Source organism: Myodes glareolus, chromosome 4, assembly GCF_982192425.1.
Source record: "Myodes glareolus chromosome 4, mMyoGla1.1, whole genome shotgun sequence".
Classification (NCBI taxonomy): domain Eukaryota; kingdom Metazoa; phylum Chordata; class Mammalia; order Rodentia; family Cricetidae; genus Myodes; species Myodes glareolus.
This window is the reverse complement of record NC_142029.1, coordinates 102,118,657-102,144,574: the sequence shown is the minus strand read 5'-3', so window position 1 is coordinate 102,144,574 and position 25,918 is coordinate 102,118,657. Positions and strand designations below refer to the sequence as shown.

General features: G+C 41.8%; 1 pseudogene; it reads left to right on the top strand.

Moving 5' to 3' along the window:
- Positions 1–793: 793 nt before the first annotated feature.
- On the top strand, positions 794–25,918 carry LOC146894722 (protein FAM229B pseudogene; annotated as a pseudogene).

The window sequence follows — 25,918 nt, the reverse complement described above, 5'->3', positions numbered from 1 at the left end:
TGCATGTGAAAGTCAGCTAGAGATTCTCTTAATAAGTCATTAGCTGTGAAAAATCCCAATTGTCAGATCTGTATTTCCTTTATTTATTTGCAATTGAACCTGAAACAGTAGCTAAATGAAAGTGCAGATCAAAATGAATTCTTCTGAAAGATGACATGGGCTTTTCTATCACAGGGTCACAGTTCACAGAAAGAACCTGATCAAGTCTGTTTTCTCTGTTCAACCTGACAATTTTTATTATGTCCTCGAGAACAGGTTCTTAAAGAAAACATTCTTAATGTTTACCCCGTCCCCTTTTTGCTGTGATCAATAGTTTGAGGAAGAGCATGCATGCAGCAATGATGTATTTCCCAAATAACTTCAGATAGAAGACACTGAGAAGATAGACTTCTCTTACCAAGCCAAAACAAACAAACAAACAAACAAAAACCAAAAAACCATAAACTACCATTTCAGAGGTTGAACTGTGGTCCAATACTACCAGGATGAGAGCCATCCTATCATTCAGTGATATGCCTATTTGGGATCCTAGTTGGGATGTATTGTCTTAATGTAGTGTATTTGGTGGCAGGTTCATTTAAAATCAGCAAGGCTCTGCATGGATATAGTTGATGTTAGAGGAATGTAAGGTACCAACCCTAATGTGAGTTGAGCATCTCCCAGAGTTTAGCCACATGAAAAGGTTCTATTCTTGATACAAGTCAGAACCAAGGGGAACAGAAGAACTGAAGCACGTTCAGAGAACACCTACAAGAGTGGGGTACCAAAGTACTGTCACATAGCGGGAAAAGAGATGCTTCGTGAAGGTGGAGGCATGTGTCCTCATGTCTTTGAAAAGCTCCTGGGCAGTGAAGGCAAGAAACTGGCTGCAGGTGGGTTCAGAGAGCTGTGGAAGAAATGTACCAAGAAAGAGGTAGGCTCAGCCTCAAGGTATTCAAATAGATAAGCATCCAAGGCAAAAGTTTAGGAGGTTGCATGGGTAAGGAAGCCTGACCATGGGATTTGAGACTGAACAGCCCCTATAATGCCCTCTTCACCGAACTTCTACAGCCTATCTCTCCAAACTAGGTTTTCCTACAGGCCCCTTCCCGCCTTTTACTGAGGTACTAGAGTGCTTTACTTTCATACCACCCCCTTCCGCGACGCTTCCTACCATAGAGATTGTTCTCTTCCCTGGCTGACCTTACAGTACTGACCACGTTCATATGCCATTTCCTCACCTTTGGTCTTTCATCAAACAGTACATGCTGGCAGGTTGTGGGGCAGGCTCTTGTTCCCTGTAAATTAAATGACCTTTGCCCAAAAGTTCCTAATCAACTCTAAGCAATATGCATTTTTGTATTTTTTGTAAGTAACTGAGAAAATAAAGAGGATTTGCCATAAAAAAAATAAGGTCAGCGGGAAACCTCGAACACATGTTATATGGGATGCAAAGATGAAGGGAGCAAGCCAGAGCTCAGACGTTCCATTACATAACCAAGCAGCGTTGCTGTTATGTAAAGACTAATTCCTTTTATATAATAATGGAAATACCTTTTAAACTACAGAAACTAAATGTTTTATAAGGTACATCAAACCATCACTTTGGCTGAAAAGAATAGAAATCAGAAAACCAAGGTAGGAACTTACTTAGTGAGCCTTCTTTGAGCTCCACATTCTGGTGATACTGAAGTGACATTTTGGAAAACAAGCCCAAAGCCAAGAGCCACTGTTTTCCAGAATCATGAAACAGAAGATCCTCTGTAGTCATTGTATAGATATGTGGCTGTTCATGGGATTGCACTTGGGTGTAAGTGAGAAACAGAGTTCGGTTGAATCTTTGCCCTTTGAAGAGAGTTAATGGATGCTCCAGACTCCCCCAGAAATGGACAGGTTGACACAAAGCATCAGCCAGGAATTTTCAGCCTTGCTTCTCTTTGGCAGGAGGCAAAACAAAAGCCTTCATTCTAAGTGAAAACAGACTCCTGGAACTAATGTTCTCGAGGTCATCAAAAGTAAACTTAGAAGAAAAGTTAACTGCAGTAAGACTAGACTATGTTTTATGTCATTGATAAGAATTGATTATGGTCCTTTAAATAATTTATTGCTATCACTATTTGCGAATTTAATATTTATTAACAGCAGGATAGAATTCATCACTGATGTTGTAAACATGGTCAAAAACACTGAGGAGGCCACAGGATGTCACAGACTGTAGGGAGAACCTCTTATTGCTCTGTTGAAGTACCATGCTGTCAATCTGCCTTATAACGATGTGTGTCTATGGTCATCAATTTACACTGCTCTTGGCCAGTGAGGCTTCTCTTGGCAGTAAGAAGTGATTACTGCAGATGTAACTCTTCAAAGGCCACAGATAGGACATCTATAGCAACCTCCCTGCCCCTAAGACTCAGGAGCATCATGAAAGAGAGGATAGAAAGAAACTAAGAGTTGGAGCATGGTGGGGGGGGTGCTGTAAAATGCTCTCAATATACTCAGAGCTGCACTGTGGCTATGGCTGCCTGCACAAAGCTTGCATGGTCTCAAGCCAATCAAAATTCCAGCACAGACGGTGTGGGGGTGTCCCAAGGCCATTGGCAGCTGATGCCTGCTGGGGGATAAAAAACCACATTTCTTTGGGTGTGTAACCACTGGAATACTCCCCATACCCGAGTGAATGGCACTATACCCATATGCGCACAGCAGCGCTAATGGGGCACAGAAGGTCTATGTGTCCTTGTTTCCACTTTGACAAAAACTAGTTTGGGCAGGAAAGGGTGTGTTTATTTAGACTTCCAGGTAACAGTCCATCATTGACGGGGATCAGAGCAGGAACTCAAGCTAGGAACCTGAAGCCAAAACCGTGACTCAACCTTGGTTCAGGCGGACATCCTCGGTCATTCGTGTTTATTCAACTGTCTTAAACAATTAGGACCATCTTCCCAGAAAATGGTGACGCTCATAGTGTACCACAGTGCATTCCTACATCAGTTAAAACAGCGCAGTTCCTCAGGAACCTGCTCAGAGAGCAAACTGATGAAGCCAATTGCTTAATCCAGACTCCCTTTTCAGATGGTTCTAGGCTGTTTCAAGTTGGCAGTTCATGCGAACTCTGGCAGTGAGGGGCATGAAATCAGGAAGGAGATGTGTTACAGGGCCTAGGGAATGCGGGCAATGAGGGGATGGATATGTTCCAAACGTGCTGAATACACGTGTGGATTTTCAAAGAATGAATATAAAATATTAATTAAAATAAAAAGAATTTGGAAATGATAAAATATTAAAAAAAACCAATAAGTCTTTGGTGATACGCATCTGGGGTTAGTAAGGTTGGTGACAGGATATTATCGTCGAGAGAAGCCAAGAGGATTGGAGCAGTGGCCACACCTGGGCTAGTGTGCCTGGGATACTGGGGTCGTGGGCTCCAGGTGGATTTTAGAAAACAGGTACCACAATGCTCCCTAGAAAGGAGCCGTGGAAGAATAAGGCTGGAGCGTGTATCAGGGTCATCAGGGCCAGCAGAAATGGGAACCACCATGCTTCTGATTGCTGTGACTGCTGATGGCAGGAGGCCTGGCCACTCCCAGGCAGAACCCAACTAAGCAAATGGACCACGCCTGTGGTGTCGATGCACAAGGTGCCTCTAAGGTCAAGTTCTCAACATTTCCAGATTTTTCTCTTTCCTTTTTTGCCAGGCCTAGCTGTTGAAGCAGCATCCACACATGTTGTACAAGGCCGTCATCACTGAGCTTCACCTGAACCTGTGCTCAGCATTTTCTCCTCGGCCATGTGTCATGGTGTTGACATGTATGATATAGACCCCCAGGATACAGCCCCAATACATGAAGGCCTCCCCGCTTCAAAAAACTATCAGTCATACAAATCCTAAGAGTTCTTTAGTCACAGAAGCAGTAAATGTGAGCTTCAAATGACACAAAATGTGTCATTTGAAAGAAATAATGAAGAAGGTGAATGCTTCATTCTAATGATTTCAATATGAATAAGACTGGCTGACTGTGGGACTCATCTGGGAAGGACAGACGTGGGAGTGTTGTAGTTCCAGATGAATTCATAGTCAGCTTAGCTCTTTCTCCCCCACTCAAAGTTCTAAGCTAACCACAGAGTGGTCTTTAATCTATATTTCTGCCTCTAACTGAAGATGTGTTTGTGAGCTTCAGAACTAGGGTTTCAAGAGCCATTCTCAAAATTAATTTCAAAACTCCTCCGTGGCTGTGTGGAGACTGGGAATCTGAAAGTTAATATATATTCCAATAACCCCTAAACAAATCTGCCCTAGTTGTAGAGGCATCCTCAGAGGAGACCGACTACCTCTGAACAAAAAAGGGCAATTTCATCTTTTCATCTGTTATTTCCATATCTCTTCATCATCAGTTTCAACTAGGAAGAAGTGTAGGAAAGGTGGGTAGATTTGCTGTAAGAGATACATCCCCAGAGAAGAAAACTGAATGTCCTTCTGTCTAGCCAGGGTTTTACTGCTGAGAAGAGACTCCGTAATCACAGAAACTGTTATAAAAAGAAGCATTTAATTGGGGTTTGCTTACAGTTTTGGAGGTTTGGCTCATTTTATCATGATGGGAGCAAGGAGGCACACAGGCTGACATGGTGCTTGAGAAGTAGCTGAGAGTCTACATCAGGATCCGCAGGGCAGCAGAAAGAGAGAGATACTGGGCCTGGCTTGGGCTTTTGAAGCCTCAAAGCTCACCCCAGGACACATCTCCTAATCCTTTCAAATACTGCCCCTCCCTGGTGACCAAGCATTAAAACTTATGGGACCATTCTCATCCAAACCACCACACCTTCCATTTTTCTTTCCTCTTCTTTCTTCCTTCTTCATCCTCCCCCAACTCTGTTCCTATAGAAAATTCAATTAATGCAAGATAAAGAATAATTGTCTCTCCCCCCAACTTCACTAAAACCTGAAGTGTGAGATTATTCTATATCTACAGTAAAACCCAAAACTTATACAGAGACTCAGCTAAATGCAGATCCCTAAGTAACTCTCCACTGGGAAAAGTGTAGATCTGGGCACATTGATTCCCAACAGTTCCTGCTATAGCTACCCTACTTACCACTGTGTGATCTCAGACCTTGGGGTTCTTTTGAGTAAAATCAAGGTGATGATGTTACACTATATGACTAAGAAATAGACCATTTTTAGAGAGTTATTGTCACATTCCTGATAACCAACAAAATGGTATCTCAGGCCTGCAAATAAAAAACCAGCGACAAAAGCGTCAGTAGTGCTTGCACACACATGCCCTCTGAAGTCACACAGCCTTGGCTTTCCTTCTCCACATGATATTTAATAGGTTACTTGATTTTGGACACTTCAGTTGCCACTTTGGTAAGGTGAGATAAGAATGGTACCAACCTCACAGAGTTGCTAGGATAGCAATGTTCAAACCACAGAATACACATACTAAAGACTACCTTCTAAAAACTACCTGCTAAAAGACTACCTTCTAAAGACTACCTGCTAGTCACTACTGTCCATCAGAGTGTGAAATAAAAGAGGAACATTACAGAAAGATTAAGGTCAAGAGTGTGCTGGCTAGTCTTCTCAACTTGGTTAAGTTGGGAAGCACTTGGGACATTGATCCATCCCACAATTAGGGAGCACTTGGGACATTGGTCTATCCCACCATTGGAAAGTACTTGAGACATTAGTATATCCCACCATTGGAGAACACTTAGGACATTGGTTCATCCTGCTGTTGGGTATATCTCTGTGGGACTGTCCAGAAAGAAAGGTAGGAAGACCTACTCTGAAGGTGTAACCTGTATAGACTAAAGACAGAAAAGAGAGTAGTCAACACTACTTTTGTGTGCCTGCTGGCCACCTTGACATGAGCTGCTCACTCTCCCCTTCCCGAGGACAAACTGAGGCTCTAAGCACTAGCTGAAATAAATCTTTTTTCCACAGAAGTTGTTTATGTCAGGTACTTGCCACACTGACAAAATTCTGTCTAAAACTTTAATAACCCAGAACAAAGACCACTTTGTGAATTTGAAGCCTCCAGAATGAGGATAAGTCCAGACAGACTCAGGACTGCTCGTTGGTCAAATAGCATGTGCACATGGAAGAGGGAGGTGGTGTACAAAAGAATGGAAGTGTGACACATAGAAGTACCAGTTTGTTAAAGTATGGTGTATCCTGGCTTGAACAGTTGGCTTTTGTGATTTTAATGGGTTTATTTGCTGTAACTGTTCAAAGCTCAGGGATTGTTATCCAGATTTATTCCTAAATTGAATTTCAGGTCAGAGTATACCCTGTACAAACCTGAGTACAGTGACCATTTTAGGCCCAAACTGAGCCTGCTGAGGACCTCCCGGTCCAACCTCTCCTACCCCTAGCTGAATAAGAGATTAGCACCAGCTTTTTCAATTCAGATAAATTTATAGTTGGGTCAACTAAAGATGGTTTCCATGGGTTGAGTCTGCTTGGGTCCATCTCGCCCATGATTGCTTTGCTTTACCTTCTACATTAGTAATGGAAGCCCCGTCTAAACCGTAGCACCAGTAAAACCTTCACCATGTGGAGGGCTTTTGACATCTATGACTAGTCTATGCATCCACGTTTCTGCCCACACGTTTCCTTCAGTGAGTATGCTTTTTCTTGCCTCTTCCCATTAGGTGCCTTGGAAGTGCCTAGCTAAGGCCAGGCTTTGAGGGTCGGCTCTCCTGAAACCACTGTCCTTGCAATTGCTGCGGGCTGCCTCTCATGCAATTGCTGCGGGCTGCCCCTCATCCTGCCAGCAGCACTTTCATGCACAACGATTGCAGGATTTATGTGACATTTTGACATATAATAATAGGTCATCTTGCCAGCTAGGTGGAACATGTAGTGACTGTCACATTCTCGCCCATTTCCCCAGTGCTTGCCCATGGATGGAACAATTTCTTTGCTCCACTTTTTTTTTTTAATTGAAAGAAAGTAACCCTGTTCTATATTTCAGTATATCACTTCCCCCACCTTTCAAGTTTTCCCTAGTAACCTGGATGGTTGCTTAGAATGAGGATGCTTTCCAAATCTCAGTAGTCAAGATATACTGCACCTACCTAATTGCTATTTGTGAAATAAATACAGTGAGGAATTTAACATTGCCCAATAGCATAAAGGAAAAGCTAGCAATGCACACATCTAATGGAAATATAAGTCAGTTGAAATTAGGTAGCTGTAATAGTCTGTTCTGTCACCTGGGTATCCTGTCCCTTTAAGAGACAAGCCCCACCCACTCTCCATTCTGCTGAGGCAAGTTGCTCATCCACTTCCTCCAGCCTGCCCTGGCTCTTTCTGTCACTGTGGCTCCTGTCTCTCCTCCCCCAGTCGCCTAGGCCTTGGGTCACCCACCAAGGTTCCTCATGGGACTGGCTTTCCCCCTCCTGGGACCAGCCGCCCCTTGTGGACCTCCACCTACCCTCAGGGAACCACGCTGCTGAGTTTTTTAAACCATAACTATAGCATTAGGAAACAGGAAGCTTAGTTGGGGCAACAAATCTATAGTTTTCCTAGGCCTTGCTCCTCAAGCAAATGATAGCTGTTTGTCACCTGTTGGAGCCCAGTGAATCCACAGCTGACAGACCAACAGGCAGATCCACGGGAAGTGTATATCTACACGTCCACAAGGAGCACACGTTTTGCAGGGCTTTGGGAACTCTTGTCTTTTGGAAAAGTCGCTGCCATATTTGTGGAAACCTTGTGAAGCCATAACCGTTCCCTTAGAAATGGGGTTCATTCCCAGAACACCTCAGCAGTGCAACCTCTGCACCAGCAGGTACACAAAATTACCTGCTAACAGACCACATAGAAATTTCTATAGAAGACAGGCACTGAGCAGGAAGGCAGCACGCCCCACCTTTGCTAACAAACAAATCTGGGTGTCTCCAAAGCTGGTTATCACAGAAGAGATTAGATGAGGAGAATGGGTGAATCCAGGATTCAGGGATGTTTATGAACTTCATCTAATGGTTTGGTCAGGTACTTCCCCTTGAATGCTGGCTCTTTTCTGGGCCACCTGTTCCGGAGTACTGCTTTGTCAGGCTTGATGTGCCATCTTTGTGATTTTGATATGTATATTATCCTTGTCCTTGCCTATGGAATTTTCCAACTAAGTCTGTAAAACCTAGAAACCTCGTGGAGTTCAGTCCTTACTCTTACTCTTCTCCTTACTACTTCTTCTACTTCTTTCCCTTACTTTCTTTCCTCTTCCTTTTCTTCTTCTCCTTCTTCTTTGTACCTTTCACTTCACTTTCTCCCTTTCACAAAAAGTAAAGAACATGCTGAGGTAACTCATTTGAGTTAAATATTTACCCTCAGATCCTTGTCTGCTATAGACATCCAATTCTGAGCCCTGAGGGGTACTGAGGCTGGTACTCAAGGCACCCAATAGTCACCCACTGGTAACACAATTCTCAGATTGGGTTTCAACCAATCCAATTGTTTTCTAAAAATAAACACAGAATGTTTTGTTTGTTGTTTGGTCTCTAAGTATCTGGAAGATGATTGTGAAATTAGAGTTGAGAACTATCCAGCCTTGTGCGATTTCCCAGCTCTGTGACCATCAGCAAAGCTGAAGGTTCTTATGATTGAAAAGTTTGATCTGTAAAAAGAGTGATTCTCGTGGCTTCCTCCTGTGACCATGTAAAAACTCAATGAAACATTATTATAAGAAGCTGTGTAGTGCTTACAAGAACCTTGTTGCAGTTTTCCATAACACTGTCCCGCTACCCTGGAAGCCAGGGCTGCCACTCCTGGGTCAAATATCCTAGCTGCAAGGTTCAGACTCTTTAAATACCTGAACCTGGACAATCCATTTTTCCTAATCAAACTTATTGCAAAACAGAATGGCAGTTTTACAACACTCCAACCATCTTTCCTTCTGTTAGTGTTGACTATCAAGGCCTAGCGCTCCTTCTAGTTGTTTCCAGGTATTAAACGATTTGGACTTTATTTAGGCTTCAAGCTGCATTTCCCAGAAAAGGGAAGCAACTGAAACAATATTGTAGGAGAACACTTTTGCAAAGGATGGCTGGGGACAATCCACTCTGTAGCCCATTGTTCAGAGGGATGATTTGGGTTTAGTCATTGATTTGGCTGATGTTAATCCTCTAAGCGTCCTTGTGTTGCTTAGATTTCCACAGCACTAAAACAGCATGTATTTTGTATGACTCATGCACAAGCATGCCAAGATAAACTTTCTAAAGCCAATTTCCATATCACTGTTGGGTTACACCAGTAGATGCACAAATGTGAAATCAGTGTTCATGGCAGGAAAGATGAACCTTCTGAAGAAAGCAGAGAATGCCTGCACTTGCTTTGCCCATGATGCTTTTTTTGATTTGCCTTATAAAGCTTGCCTGTTCCCTCCAAGACCAACAGGTAACTGGTTTTTGTTCACTGATAGTGGATACAGGAATACCTGAGCTAAGAATTTCGAGGGGAGGAGAGAGTAGGAACACTGCTCTGACATTGAAAAAAATCAGAAGCATGTCAACAGAGACATCGACATTACATCTGCCACCTAACTCATCCTTCCAATGACAAGGTCCTCCCCTTGTTAGAGTTCTGGGAAGGGGAGCACTGGGGAGCACTCACAGCTGAGTGGCAGGATTGCAGGGTTTGACGCCTGCCTTAATTCACTTCACTTCCCTGTCCATCTTCCAGCAGAGAGAAAAAGCCCAAGACCAGCAAAGGAGCTGAAGCAGCACAATGTGCTCCGTGCAGGAGCAGAGCCCAGGACTGTGTGTGTGGGAGGGGGGAGGCGGGGGTCTCCGAGGGCAGAGTTTATTGCACATGCTCTGACTCTGGCTGCCTGAAGAGATGGGCAGCCGTGGCAGAAATGGATTTTACTCACCTGGATGTTACTAATGAAAGTGTTTGCGACTTTGGAACAGAAAGAATGTGTCGGAAGGGTTTTCCCATAGGCCTCTGTGGTATAATTGGAAGATTCTTTTTTATCTTCTTAACTTATTATGAAAAAGAGAGGTAATGCAGAGGGCTACACTGTGACATTCCTATTTTGTCAGGTAAGGAAGACTCTAGATTTTTTTAAAATTTACTTTCTCTTATTGTCACAAGAAAAACAAAGTTTTAATTTTCTAGAATATCATATAGCAATTGTCCATGTAAATGGGTTCTTCTTGGTATTTCATTACATGTGTGCAATAATAAAATCCCTCCTCCCTTTGCCTCTCGTCTTGTCTGTCTCCTGCCTGACCTACTATTCATAGCTTGCATGTATGTCATTCTGTGTCTGCCTTATTTCATGTAACATAACATGTTACTATACCATTCCATTTTCTCCCAATGGTAGGCCTTTGCTCTTTCTGGATGAGGAATAGTCTCCCCCTGGGCATTTGTACACATTCTCTATTCTGTTGATGGCACCTAGGCTGATTACACATCTTGGCTACTGCAATTAATGCTCTAATAAACAAGGACACTCTAGTATCTCCTTAGTCTACTGATTATCGCTACTTTGTATACACTACAGACAGGTAGTTATATACTATGGTGGGTGTGTTTTTAGTTTGTTGGAGGAGTTTCCATAGTGCCTGTTCTAACTTACATTTTTGCCAGCAGCGTGTTGGAGCTCTGCCTCCACATCCTTAGTAGCATTGTTCATTTTTGCGAGTTTTATGGGATGCCAATTGTGTGTTTGTTTCCATAATGGCCTTGCTTACTAGGATAAGTGTACATTTCATTGTAGTTTTAATTTACATTTTCCTAATAGCACATGTGAAATATTTTTTATATTTGTTGGCCATGTTTATTTCTTTTGAGATCTATTCACAGCTTTTGGCAATTTTAAAGTTGCATTACTTAGTTTTTGCTGTTACCCTTTTCTTAGATCCCCATATATCCTGAATATACTCCTGCTAATGAATGTGTGGTCCCTGTTTCTCCATCTCATGGTGGATTTCACCCTATGGTTGGCTTCGGTCCTCGGCTGACTGTGTGGTCCCCGTTTTTCTGTCTTATAGCCATCTTTACGCTCTGTGGTTGCTTTCCACGGCTGAAGGCAGGTCCTGTGATATGGCTCTTTTTCTGCTTTCACTGTTTATTGCCTTTTCTAGCTACCCCAACAGCATGACAACATGCTACGTTACGTGAAATAAGACAGACACCGAATGATATACATGCAAGTTATGAATAGTAGGTTAGGCAGGAGACAGACAATAGGAGAGGCAGAGGGAGGAGAGCGATTTCACGGTTGCACCCTGCAAACACAGTAATGAAATATCACAGTAAACTCATTTATGTGGACAATTGCTATATGGTGATAAAGAATTTTAAAGTTTTTTTTTCTAGACTCTTCCTTACTTGACAAAATAGGGATGTCACAGGACAGCCCTCTGCATTGCCTCTCTTTTTCATAACATAACTTGAGAATGTGTGTTACAGGTGGATGATCTAGTGCCTTAATTGGCCTGAAGAGCAAGAATTAGGAAACCTATAGATTTGTTGCCTTGACCAAGTGTCTTGTTTCCTGACGCTATGCAGAGTCAATGTTTTGAAACATTGTTTCCATGTTTCCTTCCCATGGTCTCACAGTCTTAGTTCTCATTAAGATCTCTGACAGATTTGAGTAGGTTTTGTAGAGAGTCAGGTCATAAATAGGGGACTGATTTTTAATCTCCTGCATGTGGCTGTCTAGCTCTTGGAGCACGTTCTATTCAGGAGGCTGTCCTTTGTTCAGCGTGTTTCTGGTGCCTTTCCCAAAATTAGCTGGCCGAGGTGCGCTTCCATTTCTGAGATCTTTGATCTGTTCTGTTGGTTTCTGCCCGAGCCCGCTCTGTGGCTACCCTGGCTCCATGGGATTCCTTTAAATCAGCTATTGTGGTTCCTCTGCTTTGATCCTTTTTGTTCCAGATTGCTTCCGCTACTTGGGGTCTTTTGTGCTTCCATCTGAATTTTAGGATTAGTAAGAAAAATATAGTTTTGTATTACAATGCTTGTTATGTTCTTATCACTTCCTCAGAATCATATCATGTTTTTCCAGGGAAACCCTTTCTCCTAGACCCACAGCTTCAGGTTTTCTGAAGGCCGGGGAGAGCAATCAGGCATCAAAGGCCTGCATCCCAGGGAGACTCAGCCACCAAGGGTGGGTGGTTCCAGCCATTATTCACAGCCGCGCTACAATGTCCTCTGAATTATCTCTGCACTCCGCTTCTTCAAGCTGGTTTGTGACTCACAGCATTCTCCTGGGTACCATGTGATAAAGGGGCACACAGGGAAAGCAAATCCCTCTGCAAAATTGCACTAGTTTCAAGCGAGAACTTTATGCATAGTTATATAGTCCCAGGTCTGGGCATAATGTATCTTATTATCCTCCTATCTCAGAAAAGGACAATAGAACCCATAGAGGTCAGCTGGCTAACCTGAGGCCAGGCAGATCTTAGAAGCAGTTCCAAGACTCCCTTCTTCCAAACTGCTTACTGGGGCAGGATGCAGACTTCAGAGGCAGGAAGTCGAGTTCACAGCCTAACTCCACTAACTCTGTACCTCTGACATAGTCCTTGTGTTCAGCTCGGTGTCTTCATCTCCAAGTTGGAGAGAAGTAATAGCAATTTTTTCACAAATTGCAGGGCCGCAAAGATGAAATGAGTCGATATAGTTTGGGTTGGTAGCGCAGCGGTTCACATCTGCTAAACCAGTAGGTCTCAGGGTGCTGCACTCAGCCCACAGTGGGGCATTAAAAAGTTTTAGAAAAGGTAACAAGAGTTGCTATCAGTCACTCAGTGATGGAGTGTTCACTGAGTCTGCCTTAGAAACACTGTGCGCTTGGGGTGGTGGGACAGCCTCACCATGCTAGGTGGCAATAGCTGATATTTGTCACTCAGTGATGGTGGTGGGACACCCTCACCATTCTAAGCTTCAGCTGTTGTCTTACAAGTGTCAGCATGAGGTAGGAATTGGTATCCAGTATGCTCCAATGACTCTAGAACTAACATACAATAATATTTTTTTTATTTTTAAAAAATATACTGTTTTTTTGGTCTTAGTTATTTAAACAAGGTCTCACTATGTGTCTAGAGTTAGCCTCAAACTTGTGACTGCCCATCTCAGCCTCCTGAGTGCTAGAATTTTAATAGAATACCTCCATGCCCACAGTTTTTCATTCATGGCTTTTATTATCCTCAAAGAGCTAAGGAAACATCACAAAACAAACATACACTACATTGATGAGATGTAACTAGTGGGCAAATGAATATGATGTATATTTCTTTTCTAGATATACCATGAACAAAATAGTCACTGTAGATATCATGAAATGATAAATTTGGAATATTTGGTGTGAGGACAGTTCCAGAACGGAGTCAGGCCACAGATATTTGTATTCTCATTAATGTTTACACTGGAGCACATCTTACAAAGGGCCGGCCAGGGCTAAGTATTTGCATGGCTGCTGTCTGTGTCTGGGAACTACCTACACATTCGACAGGAAGGGAAGTGGAGAGGGCTATCATTTGAGTGGTTCTGTATCAGTTGGCTAGCCCAGTAAGTCACCTGCACCAGAGAGAGAGAAAGAGAGAGAGAGAAACACGCACATATACATACACAGAGAGAGACAGGGACAGAGAGACAGACACACACACATACAGAGAGACAGGCACACACACACACACACACACAGAGAGACGGAGATGGAGACGGAGACAGATACATGCATACAGAGAGAGAGAGAGACAGAGAGAGACAGAGAGAGAGAGACAGAGAAATTTAGGCATGGATTTCATCTCACTCTCTTCTCTATAAGACCCTGTGCTAAGGGCTTCCTCCAGCACACCTTCTCTGTTCCCTGGCACAGTGCTGCGATGTCTCTAGCAGCCCTTAGCCGTACCCCCTCCACTTGCCTTCAGATTGCCTCTTCAGATCTCACTCTCCTATGTCACTTGGCTTCTCTGTCTGGTACAGTCACCTTCCTCTGGCTGTGCTTTCCACCAGCAACACTTTGCACACAGGCTTAGATGAGCCTCCTACAGACCGAGGCGACCTGAACAGAGGATTCCACAGCATGATGTATTGTCTTTATTACTAACCTATCCTTTTTGGGTATTGGTCCCACTTCCTTCTGGGTAGTAAGGAGATAAGCAAATCTATTTTCTGGAATTGTTGTAAGAGTCATGAAGCATGCTAAATGTAAAATTTTTGCCCAAGCCCAAAGACTTTATCTTTATAAAGGGATTCCTTCAATCAATGAGGACAACAGGAACCTAGAGCCTGTGGTAGAAAGGCCTGCACAGGTTTTCACACCTTATTCCTGGGTGATCTGGGTGATGTTAATATGAAGTTATTTATGACAAAGGTTTTTTTTTTTTTAAAGAGTGTGATTGTCATTGCAGACATCATTCAAATGCAGAATTTGTTAACTTTTAGGAGGGTTCAGTCTGATCACATGACACCTTAAAAACAAAATCTTGATGAAGTTAAGACTGGCAGGACCACGTGGAGAGTATGTGCAAGAGAACAGCCGTGAGCTACTGACCCTGTTCCTAGTGACAGCAGCGAGAGAGTGGGGACTGAGTTCTACAGCGGCTAGGAAGAGAATATGTCTAAGAATCTGGTTTATCATTGGGGTAGGCTTATTCCAGACTCTGGAAAAGACACAGCATGCATAACCAGCCTTGTGTACTCAGAGCAGAGAACACTATGCCCAGCCCACTGACCCACACAAGGAAGGGATAATCCATTGAGTTATTTCAGGATGGCCACACCTGTGGCAGTTTGTTCCTACAGCAACAAGAAGTGAACACAGGGTTGTATCCTGGATTGGGTCTCAGTAGGAAACAACTCTCCAGGAAATGCAGATTCCAAATCTCCATCAAATGTCCCTCCAAGTCTGTGATGGGATAAGACCCATGACACCAGAGGTGCTCTGGCTTGAATATGAAATGTCACCCATGGAAAAGCATTTGTTCCCTAACTGGTGTGCTGTCTTGGGAGGCTGCGGAACCTTTAAGAAGTGGATCCTCGATGGCAAAAGTGGGTCGCCCAAGGGTAGACTTTTGAAAATTCCATCCTTCTGTGGCTAGTTGCTCTCTCTGCTTCTGATCCTCCACTGTGTGAACAGTAACTGCCTCACATTTCCTTGATGTGGCCTTGGCCACACGTTCCCCACCGCTGCAAACTGCAGTCCTCTGACGCTCTTAGCCAAAGCTACGCTTCCTTCTCTCCAGTTGTTTCTGGTGGTTATTTTCGTTTCAACGGCACAGAAATAAGCAAAGCAAGCAGCACCCTCCAGAACCGTTAGCTGGAGCCACACAGGATTCATGGGGCTCAGACATTGACAGTACCTTTCACAGTGCTGATGGCTGCAGCCTAGAGAACTGTGAGGCTTGGATACCAGCGATGAAGCAAGAAGCAGCTAAGGAGGAGGCGTGTCATCTGGTGGAACTCAGCCAGCATTCTGTGTTGTATGCAGGATGTAGTTGACCTAACAAGACTTGTGCTATGTACCTAGTGTCACAGAATACTTCCTTATCATGAGGGACACATTCCAAGGCTCTCCGGTGTATGCCAGAGCGACTTCAGGATTGATACTAAAGGGCACCAACATTAACTGTTGTCTGTCTTCATGAATCTCATACTTGCCATGGAGAAGACGCTATCCAAACGATCAATGTACTCTTACTCACAAGCGGTGACAGACTGTGCCTGGATACTGCTGTGTTGGTGATGTAATAAAGGAGTTTCCCTGTGTCACTTTATCATTCATCAGACCGCAGACTTGCTAAGGGAGGTGATATACAGGGAATTCCCCCCTCACTGCCTCATAGAAAGTATCGCCATGTTCTATATGAGGGGTCTCCCATCATCCTAAAGTTTGAGCTTCACAATGAGACTGAGTCCTGTCCTATGTTTTAAAAGATCTACAGAAATACCAGATGAAAGAAACACACAGCATGTTAAGTAAATGCCTTAAATATTAAAATAATCAACTGAAACAAAGAGAAATACATGCAGTTAATGTCAGTAATAAATTCACTTACCCGAGACTCTAAAATATTAAGATGAATAATGTGAAAGCCTTAAGGAATTTTTTTACAGTTATATTTTTTCTTAATAAGTTTTTCAAGTCTATTCTATAGTCAAAGCACTCTATGTGGGTGGGCTGTCTTTTTCTCTAAAAGTATTGTTCTCTAAAAGTATTGTTCTTGAAGTATGTGATTACAGTGTGGCAACTCTGCGGTATAAACAGCAGTCTCCAAGGACTTGATAGCAGGACACTGGTAGCTGAATCTCAGGTGACGAAGGACATAGCCGCAGCCCATTCTTGAACCTGCCCTTGGTGAAGAGCCACCCGCGACAGAACATTGCTCAACAGGAATCACGTGACCATAGATCGCCGAGAAACGAAGTCCTTTCCCTATTCTCCAAGCTAAACAAGCTCCTGTTTGCACATGGGAACTTGGTCCTGCAGAGTATGTTGTTGAGAAAACAGCAGAGGGGTGACTTGCTTCATTCCGTAGATATGGGCGGAGGAGGGGCAGTAAAGGTCTCTGTTAGGCAGGTAGGAAAAGTCCACGCTGCCCCAAGAAAACAAAAATGAGAGTCAAAGAGACTGGGGATTGAGAGGATCCTCATGAAATAATACTTACTGCAGGTTTGAGAGATGAGGAAGGGACGGCTATCAGATGTGGAGGAAAGATGATCCGCACAGAGGGAAGAGTTGCGGCATGAGCCTGGAGGGTAGACAAGAGGATCGCCTGCTCCAGAAACAGCGAGAAACCCAGCGAAGGTGATAAGGAGGAAAAGGTGCTGAAATTGAAACAGAACGGTGGAGCGGAACCAGGTCCCTTGTGCCTACAGATATGTAAGGGGTTCCGACTTCACCCTAAAATGCAGTGGGATGAGGTGCAGTTCAGAGAATGAACACTGTGGCAATGCTTGGGAAGAAGATGCTCGCCCAGTTTCTGCGCATAGGAGGGAGGGGTAGGAAGTTTCCAGAGAGCAAGACTAAGTAGGGCCTGGTTACAAGGACAATAGAAAGGGGCTATTTTGAGATCCATCTTGACGGTTAAATCCATAGGATGCAAGAATGCATTCGATGTGAGGATCAATACAGAGATGTGAAGGAAACTCCAATTCGTGGCTCACACCATATCTAAGAGTAGAGAATCGAGAAGGAGAAGTACATACAGAGAGGACTGAGAGTTTCATATCTTTCTGTTGTGAGTCTTTGGTTCTTGGCGCATCCAAACAGGGCCTAATTGTCCCAACTGCATTCATAAGCTTCTAACTTTGTCTTCTTACCTTCAGTTGCTACCTATTATGGTACCTTGCATAAGGCCCAAAGGTAATACTTTGATATAAATTGCATTCTATTTTTTCTTGCTGTGTCAAATGAAATTCAATATTCTCCCTTTCAGGTGCCATGTCTCTCGTGAGCTTCTGTGATGCCCTTGCTATCCTCACATCTTGCCATATGTCACTCCAAGGGCATCTACTTCACGGACATCTCTCATCTCTCCATGCACCAGGTTCTCCTGTGATATCCTGCTGTATAAATTTGTTCATCAGTCTGGTCTCACCCCTGCAACCTATGCAAAGCATCTCTGAGATCATTCTTCTTCCAAGATTACCCAATGCTCCCAGACTGAATCTTCTACAGAACCCTATGATGTCTCATTCAAGCATCATTAATGCATCACTTGTCACCAGCTGTGAGCAACTCTCCTTATTATACCGTGGGATCCTAGAAACAGGGACTGTGTCAGATTATCTGCCTCAAACATTAGCTCCTTGTGTTAAAAGTGATCAAGTCAACCCCGAGGGCTATGCCCAAGAGGGGAATTATTCTGATGATAATATGAAAATAAAATTCATAGAAAAGAAAGAACTTCAGGATGTTTGAAACCAACCAGCGTCAGAAAGTCCACGTGGTAGAGAGATTTGAGGAATATTTAATTTGACCTTAGAACTCACCTATCCCACTTCAAGGAATCTACTATGAAGATCAACTTAAAATTTTGGAAAATTATATTGGTTATGAGCTGTAGTGTTACATGAAAAGTAAATTTTCATCAGAGAGAGGCTGAAGCATAACCATAAAGAGGTCTAGGATGCATCTATAAAATAGGAGGTGATTTCCGAGAACCAGCACAAAAGTTTTTAGGATATGCTTTAAAGGGAAAAGTTACAGAAAGGTGTTTGTTACATTAAATTTTGTACAGGAAAGAATAAGAATAAATAAACTGATGATTTTAAGAAAAAATTAAATATCTGTGTTATTTGCCAAATAAAACACAGAAATGATGAACTTGAAACAGAAAATGGCTATTTTTAGAGATAATTTGATAATGTGTTTTCTCATATTCTGACCTACAAATAATAAGCCCATTTTTCTTCCAGCGTGCAGTGAGTGACGTGACTGTCCCATGCCCCTGTCAGGATGTGTTGTCCTATTACAAGTCAAAGCAACAGGACCAACTGACCATGGACAGAAACCTCCAAAACATCATGGGCTCAAAGAAAAACACACATTGGTGCTTTTAGAGAACAGAATTTAAGTATAAAAGCTATACTAGTAAATATTTATATAAAAACTTGTGATGGAAACAGTAGCTAGTTATGATGCTTATTTTCTCCCTGTGACATCAGCAGGGCCTGGAAACAAGGGCATCCTGTTCGTAGTGATGTCACCTTCCCAGAGCCGCCTCATGAGAACCGATAGAAGTAGAAAGGAAAGACACAGACATTCCTCCATCCACAAGGTTATCAAGAAGAAACGGAGATGGGATGGTGCCGTCAGTCTCTGCTTTTCACCACGCAGTATAAAATCAATGAAACAGGTTTTCTGAATGAATGCAAAAATATAAGAAGAGTCTGGGTCATAGGAAGTGTTTCTTGCTAACATGTGGCATGATTGCCTTTACTGATTGAAAGAGGAAGAGCCACCATTGTAATAGAGAGGTGTACTTGCCCTTCTCTTAAAATGCTTAAAGTTAGATAGAACCATTTATCATCCTGAGAGTACAGGACTCCTGATGCAATTCTCTATTATATGTTTAGCATTAGCCATGAACCAGTCCTTCCTAGAATTGTCTAACATAGTCAGTCAACCTTCTAAAGTGAGTTTCCAATTGAAAGGACATGTAAGTGCAGAAATAACTCTGTAAGAAAATAACCGGACTAATACAGAACTATGGGAAACATTCTGCAAGATAACTGAACTACATTTATTGAACAGTTGCAATGTGACTAGGAGGAAAAGTGTGGGACTTTAAAGTTAAGGGAAATAAAGAGCATTTATAGCCCTAGGGAGGAGATCTGCCAGCCTTAGGTAGGAGATTTAGTCTAGAAGTTTCATCATAGGCTCTGGGATCAGCAGAGTAACAGGAGCTTAGACTGAAGAAGCCCAGCGAGCAAACATTAGGTCAAGTTCGAAGCTGTGAGCGGTCTGGAAATGAACATTCTGAGCACATAGGAGGAGCACCCGAGAGCCTACTCTCGGCTATTCCTGCCGCCTCTTAGAGGAGGACTAAACAGCCAGCCACAAATAACTCCTGGCTGCAGTATACACAAGGGAAAGACGGCGAGCAAAGAAGCTCTCAGTGCCTATAAAAGCTCCCCTGCAGAGATTCCTCACCATCCACCAGCAACACGGCTCCTGCCCTCACGGATACAGCATGAATATTGTATTTTCCCTTTGTTTGGGACAGCATATTTGGGCAAATATTGAAACATACTTAGCTGTGTCTGCTCCACAGGGAAAATAAACACAAGGGCATCACGAGAATTAAATTTATAAAGCCAATGAAAACTAGCAAAATTTCCCAAGAGAAATCAAATTTAAAAATTCCACAAAAATGGAAGTCTGTGGATGATAGATGGTGACAACTGTGTTTGCAATGCTCAGAATCCAGGGAAACTTGTTTTTATGAGAAAGAAAAAAAAAAACGCATGAAGAGCAGTTGTCTACCGAAGATGGGCAGAATGACCTTGAAATGTAATTGTGGTTACAGAAGGTTACACTGTTTTTACATGTTTTTACACTGGAATTTGTAATTTTGTTCAATTTGCAAATAAACAAAAGCATTAAGACATTGTTCCTACCAGGGAGGAAGAAAGAATCAGGAAGAGTGTACAGCTGATGAGAGCGATTTGGGAAAGACTGAAACAGGAGTCTGTAGGCCTCTCTTCGTCCACATCGGAAACTGTCCTGCTGGCTTCTGTCTGACATTTTTCCCTCGAGACTTGGGAGTCTCTGAAATCTTGCAACTTTAGAGAGTGGCTTGATCTGTAGTGTGCTGAATTTTGATCAACTTCAGTTCTTTGCACACTAGCAGTTATATGCTCCCTCGTCCCGGACGCCATGACAGGCGGCTCAATACACAACCCTGCAGTAGTTTACATAATGCCTGTAGCATCAGGTTGGAACGTAAGTACTCTAAGTATGAGAGATCTACTGACTGATGCTTTCCCTAGATGTGCAGAGAAGTATATGAGAGACCATTGCTGTGCCCCCTCAGTCAGTCCAGGCCCCTTCTCTCCAGATTAAAGCAATTTATAGGGGACTGGAAGATCCAATGCCCTATTTTTTGTAATCTCTCCAGTTTTTTCCTTTCTTGGAAACCAGACATCAAATATTTAGATATTATAAAAATCACAAGTTTATAAGGAAAAAAAGTAGAAAGTGATCATTCATTCCCAGAAAAGATTTCAGAAGACTTTAGTTTGCACTTAAGGCTAATCTTTAAGACAGCCCTCAAAAATAGTTGAAAGTGTAATTAACAAAACCCAAAGCAAAAGTTAAAATAAAGCAAATAGAAAGGGGAAGAACATGATTTCTGGAGTCATAGAATTATTAGATTTTGGGAACCCAGTTTAAAAGCAGATAAGGTACGCAAAGACATGGACTCTCAAAGTGTGCAGCACTCAACATAAAAAGTCAACAAGGAGAAACAGTTCCTGACACAGGCTTTATGAACAATCTACGAGGGGAAGATTGTAGAACAGCTGTTTCAACTATGCAAAGAACTAACGGAAGCAGTGCAGAAAACAGAAAAGTCATTCAGGACCAAACCGGAGCCATCGATAAAATAATAAACTTGAGATGAAAACAGCCACCTCAGAGTCAAAAGATGCAATAATTGAAATTTTTTTAAGTTATAGAATGATTTAAAAACAGAAGAATCTTTAAACTTGAAGAGAAGATAGAGAAAACTAAAATAAACAGGAAGAAATCAAAGAAAAATGAAGACAGCTAAAGAGACAAGGTTATTTTCAAGAGGACAATGTGGGCTTTAGATTTCCTGAGTCACTGCCTGATCTTAGACAGAAGAAGCTGTTTTTCCACAGATGTCCTGACCCTCTGTCCTATGGTCTTCCTGCCCCTTCTTTCACAGTGCTCCCTTAGGAATAGGACTTGTGTTGTAATGCTCCATTCAAGGTTGGGAACCACACACTTTTCTTATCTGTGTTTTAGCTAATTACAGATGTCTCTAATAGTTTCTGCCTACTGGAAAAAGACGCTTCTTTGATAAAATGTGAGAGTTCCATTTATCTGTGGGTATAAATATAAGTAGTTAGGATAAAGAGACATTATACTGGCTTAAGTCAGTGACAGTTGTAGTTTCTTTTCTAGGGTTCATGACTTCATCAACCACTGGTTGTGGTAGTTAGCTAGTACTACCAGATATGAATTCCTTCCTGTTGTGTGGATCCCAAGTCCAATTAGACAGGTGTTAGCTACCAAGCTGTAAGTGGCACTCTAACACCTTTAGGGATATTCTGGTAAACTGATAATTGTTATATGCTATAGGCATTACAGGTAAGTATGAGTATTAATTGCTTTTCTCCCTAGTCAGCTTGTATATAAGTGAGATAGTCCTCAAAAAGGATGCTTCTAAATGAGTTCCAATTCAATTCCTTCAATTCTATGTCTGAAATAAATGTGTAGTGTCTCAAGTAACAAGGTGTTACCATCATATTCTTGGAGGAAATCATTCACGGCTTCAAGGCACTGGATTTATACCCAAATGAGTAGAAATAAGGTCTTGAGAAGACACTTAAGTATTCATAATGTGTTTATAACAAATCATTCATGATGGTTCAGTGTTGTAGGAGGTCACTTGTTTGTTTCCTGGCCACCCAGACTCCTGAAATAACCACACAAAAACTGTATTAATTAAATCACTGCTTGGTCTATTAGCTCTAAATTTTTATTGGCTAAGTTTTACATCTTAATTTAACCCATTTCCATTAATCTATGTATTGTCCTGTGATTGTGGCTTACCAGCAAGGTTTGGCATCTGTCTCTGATGACTCTATGGCTATCTTGGACTCCATCTTTCTTCTCCCAGCATTCAGTTTAGTTTTTCCTGACTACCTCTATTCTTTTGCCCAATCACAGGCCAAGACAGTTTCTTTATTCATTAACCAATAAAAGCAACACATAGACAGAAGGACCTCCCACACTATTTCCCCTTTTCTGTTTCTGTTTAAACAAAAGGGAAGACTTCAGTTTTAACATAGTAAAATTACATATAACAAAAAAGGTATCAAGCAAGAATTATAGTTACAATATACTATCTACTTTATTTTTTATAATAACTAAGGAAAACTATAACTATCAATTCTTTAAGTCCATCAAAGACTCCAGAAGGATATGATGTTACCTAAGTAAACAGGAAGTGTATTGTAAGCAATTTCCAAAATTCTAGAATTGACAGAGACATCTCGCTGCCTGGACAGTCACCTAAAGTTCTTTTCTACCTTTGGAGCATCCATTTTAAGCCTGCAGGCCCATAGTATCTAGCAGACTTTTCCATGAAACAGGAAATTTCAAAGACAGTAAAAACCTTCATTTTTATTTAAACAGAAAAGGAGAGGTGATGTGGGATTCCCCTCTGTATGCTGTGAATACCATTGGTTAATAAAGAAACTGTCTTGGCCTGTTGATAGGGCAGAGTAGAACTAGGCGGGGAAAGCTAAACTGAATTCTGGGAGAAAGGAGGCAGAGTCAGGAGAAGCCATGTATCCACGTCAGAGACAGACACCAGATGGAACTTTATCCAGTAAGTCATAACCATGTGGCAAGACACAGTTTAATAGAAATGGGTTAAGTTAATATGTTAGAGTTAGCCAATAAGAAGTTAGAACTAATGGGCCAAGCAGTGATTTAATTGATACAGTTTCTGTGTGGTTATTTTGGGAGTCAGGGCAGCCAGGAACACACTAGCAGCCTCTTACTACAGTTCAAACATGTATCCACATGTCTGTCCATACAGGAATAAATGAAATAAACAACATAATGATGTCCCTTCTTTGATTGTTCTGTATGTACAGACACAACCTGCTGAATCTGTTCCTATGTTACTTGCATGAGAGCTAGGGGAGGCAAGGGAAGTGTTGAAGAAGTAAAGAAAATAAAGGAAAATTATTCAATCGTATTTTATTTAAAAAACTAAAAAAAAAAAGTGTGTCAACAAGACCTGACAGATATTCTCTGAATTCTGCTATAGGGATATTTTATTTGTTTTAATAAATAAAGCTTACCTGAAAATCAGAGTTCAAACCTAACCACACTAGTCAGTCATACAGGCCTGGCAGTGGTGGCACACATCTTTATCCCAGCAGTCACACTAGTTACCTGTAGAGGCCAGGTGGTGGTGGTGCATGCCTTTAATACCAGCACTAGAGAGGAACAGAAGACTCCATGAGACAGGAACTTGCTCTCTTCTCCGTCTGAAGATTTTGTAGAGATAAGAGCTGTCAAGTGGTTGGTTGCTTTACTTTTCTGATCTTTCAGCTTGAATCCCATTATCTGTCCCTGGATTTTATTATTCATGCTACATGATACCCAAAAATATTATATAAACTTTAACAGTATATTTATTTTCTCAAATGAACAGGACATTTTTTAGGGTACAACAGCTGTTAGGTCACAAATTAAAGTGCCTCTCCCAAACACAACACAATGACTATAGAAATAGATAATAAAAGTAAAACTATAAATTTAAAAGTTTTGGATGTTAAATTACATGCTCCTAAAGAGCCATGTCTCAAAGAATAAATCACAAAGCAAATCAGAAAACAGTTAGAGATGAATGACCATGAGAAGACAATACGTCAAAGCCCAGAGACACAGTGAAGCAGCAGAAGAGGAAGCCTGTGCCAAGACAGTCTTGAGAAAGCAACACAAAGCCAGAAGACGCATGCTTTCTGATCTCAACACTTAAGAAAAATAGCAATAATGCAAACTGTGTTAGGCTGGCATGAAAACAGACATACAGACAATGGAATAATTCCCAGAAATAAGTTCTCTTCTCTTTGATCAAAAGATATTTTTAAAAAGGTTGCCAAGACTATTCAACAAGAAAAGAACTCTCTTTCCAACAATAGTGCTGGGAAGGAGATCTGTGTGCCTGGGGATGGCCCTTTGTTCACGGTCAGCAAAACAGATCCCATATCTGACACAACAAAACTCAGAATAAAAACCAGGGCAACATTCTACATCAGATTTGGAAAAGACTCCTTGGATGTGACACCAATGGCCCCAGCTACAAAATAAACATTAACACTTCATGATAATTAGAACTTGTATTCGTTAGAATCTGATATCAGCTGGGTTAAAAGGGCAGCAAAGAGATGGCAGAAGACAATTAAGTAATATATTTGGATAAAGTATAAATAATCCAGAATGCACAGAGAACCTCTGAAGTCACTCATAGTTTAACAACTGGATTAAATACTGGGAAAGGGATCCACATAGGCTATTTCCAAAGACAATGCAAAAATTGTTGATAAGCACATAAAAATATACTTCAGCATCACTAACAATAACCATGTAATACCATCTCATGCCCTTTAGGATGTCTACTGTAAAATCAGCACAAAACAGACATAACAAAGAGTGGTGAAGATCTGGAGAAATTGCCATCCTGTGTGATCTGTAAATAGCACTTGGACACATTTATCATGAAAAGCAATGTGGTAGTTTCTCACAAAATTATAAACAAAATTGCCATTTAGATCTGCAAGGCACTTCGGTATTCCTACTTAAATAAATAGAAAATAGATCTTAAGAACACACCCATATACCCATGTTTATAATGTATCATCCATTATGTTTCAAATCTGTAAGGAAATCGTGTATCTGTCCACATAGTAATAATTAAAATTTAATGTAGTTGTTCAATGGACTAGTTGTCAGCATTTTTAAAAGGAAAGAAATCTTAATATCCTACATCACAATGCTCAACCCAATAGTCACTGCTAGGTAGAAGTTCTAAGTATGGACTTGGGGAAGTGAAGACATAAAGACAAAAGTGAAATGTTCTCATGAGAGCTGAGGCGTAGTGACATGGGAAAGTCCTCTTTCATGGGTGGTGGCTGCACATCAGGAACACACCTAATACCACTGAACAATTCCCCTAGTCATCTTTTCATTATGTGTATTTTCACACATTAGAAGAATGGACAGTGATAGACTCTCTAGAAAAAAAATATTGTGCTAATGAATGAAGTCTAATAGTGGACTTGTAAGAGAAAGAAGACAGAGCAGGCAGTAAGCTATGGGAGAGAATCTCCTGGTGACATAATTTTTGGGTGTCACAGGAGCATTTGATTGGCATTCCATTGGCAAGACCAGCCTTCTGTGGAAATTAGTAGAAGCAATTGATTTATTTATCTTCACAGCAATCAGACAGCCTGTTCTGATTCGGTGGATTCTGCCTTTTCAGTTTGGGATTCAGTCAAGGAGGTTTCCAGTGCAAGGAGGAGATTCTTCAACTAGGCTAGAATTGGGCTGAGTTCCAGTGCTGCCTAGAATGGGGACGAGATGGCACCTAGCAGGCAACTCCGAAGATGCCCTGGAAGTATTAGCTGATAATAACTCAAGTTCCCATTATGGTCTATGCAACGATGCAGAAGCCACCTGCATAAAGCAGCAAGGAAAGACATCCCAAATAG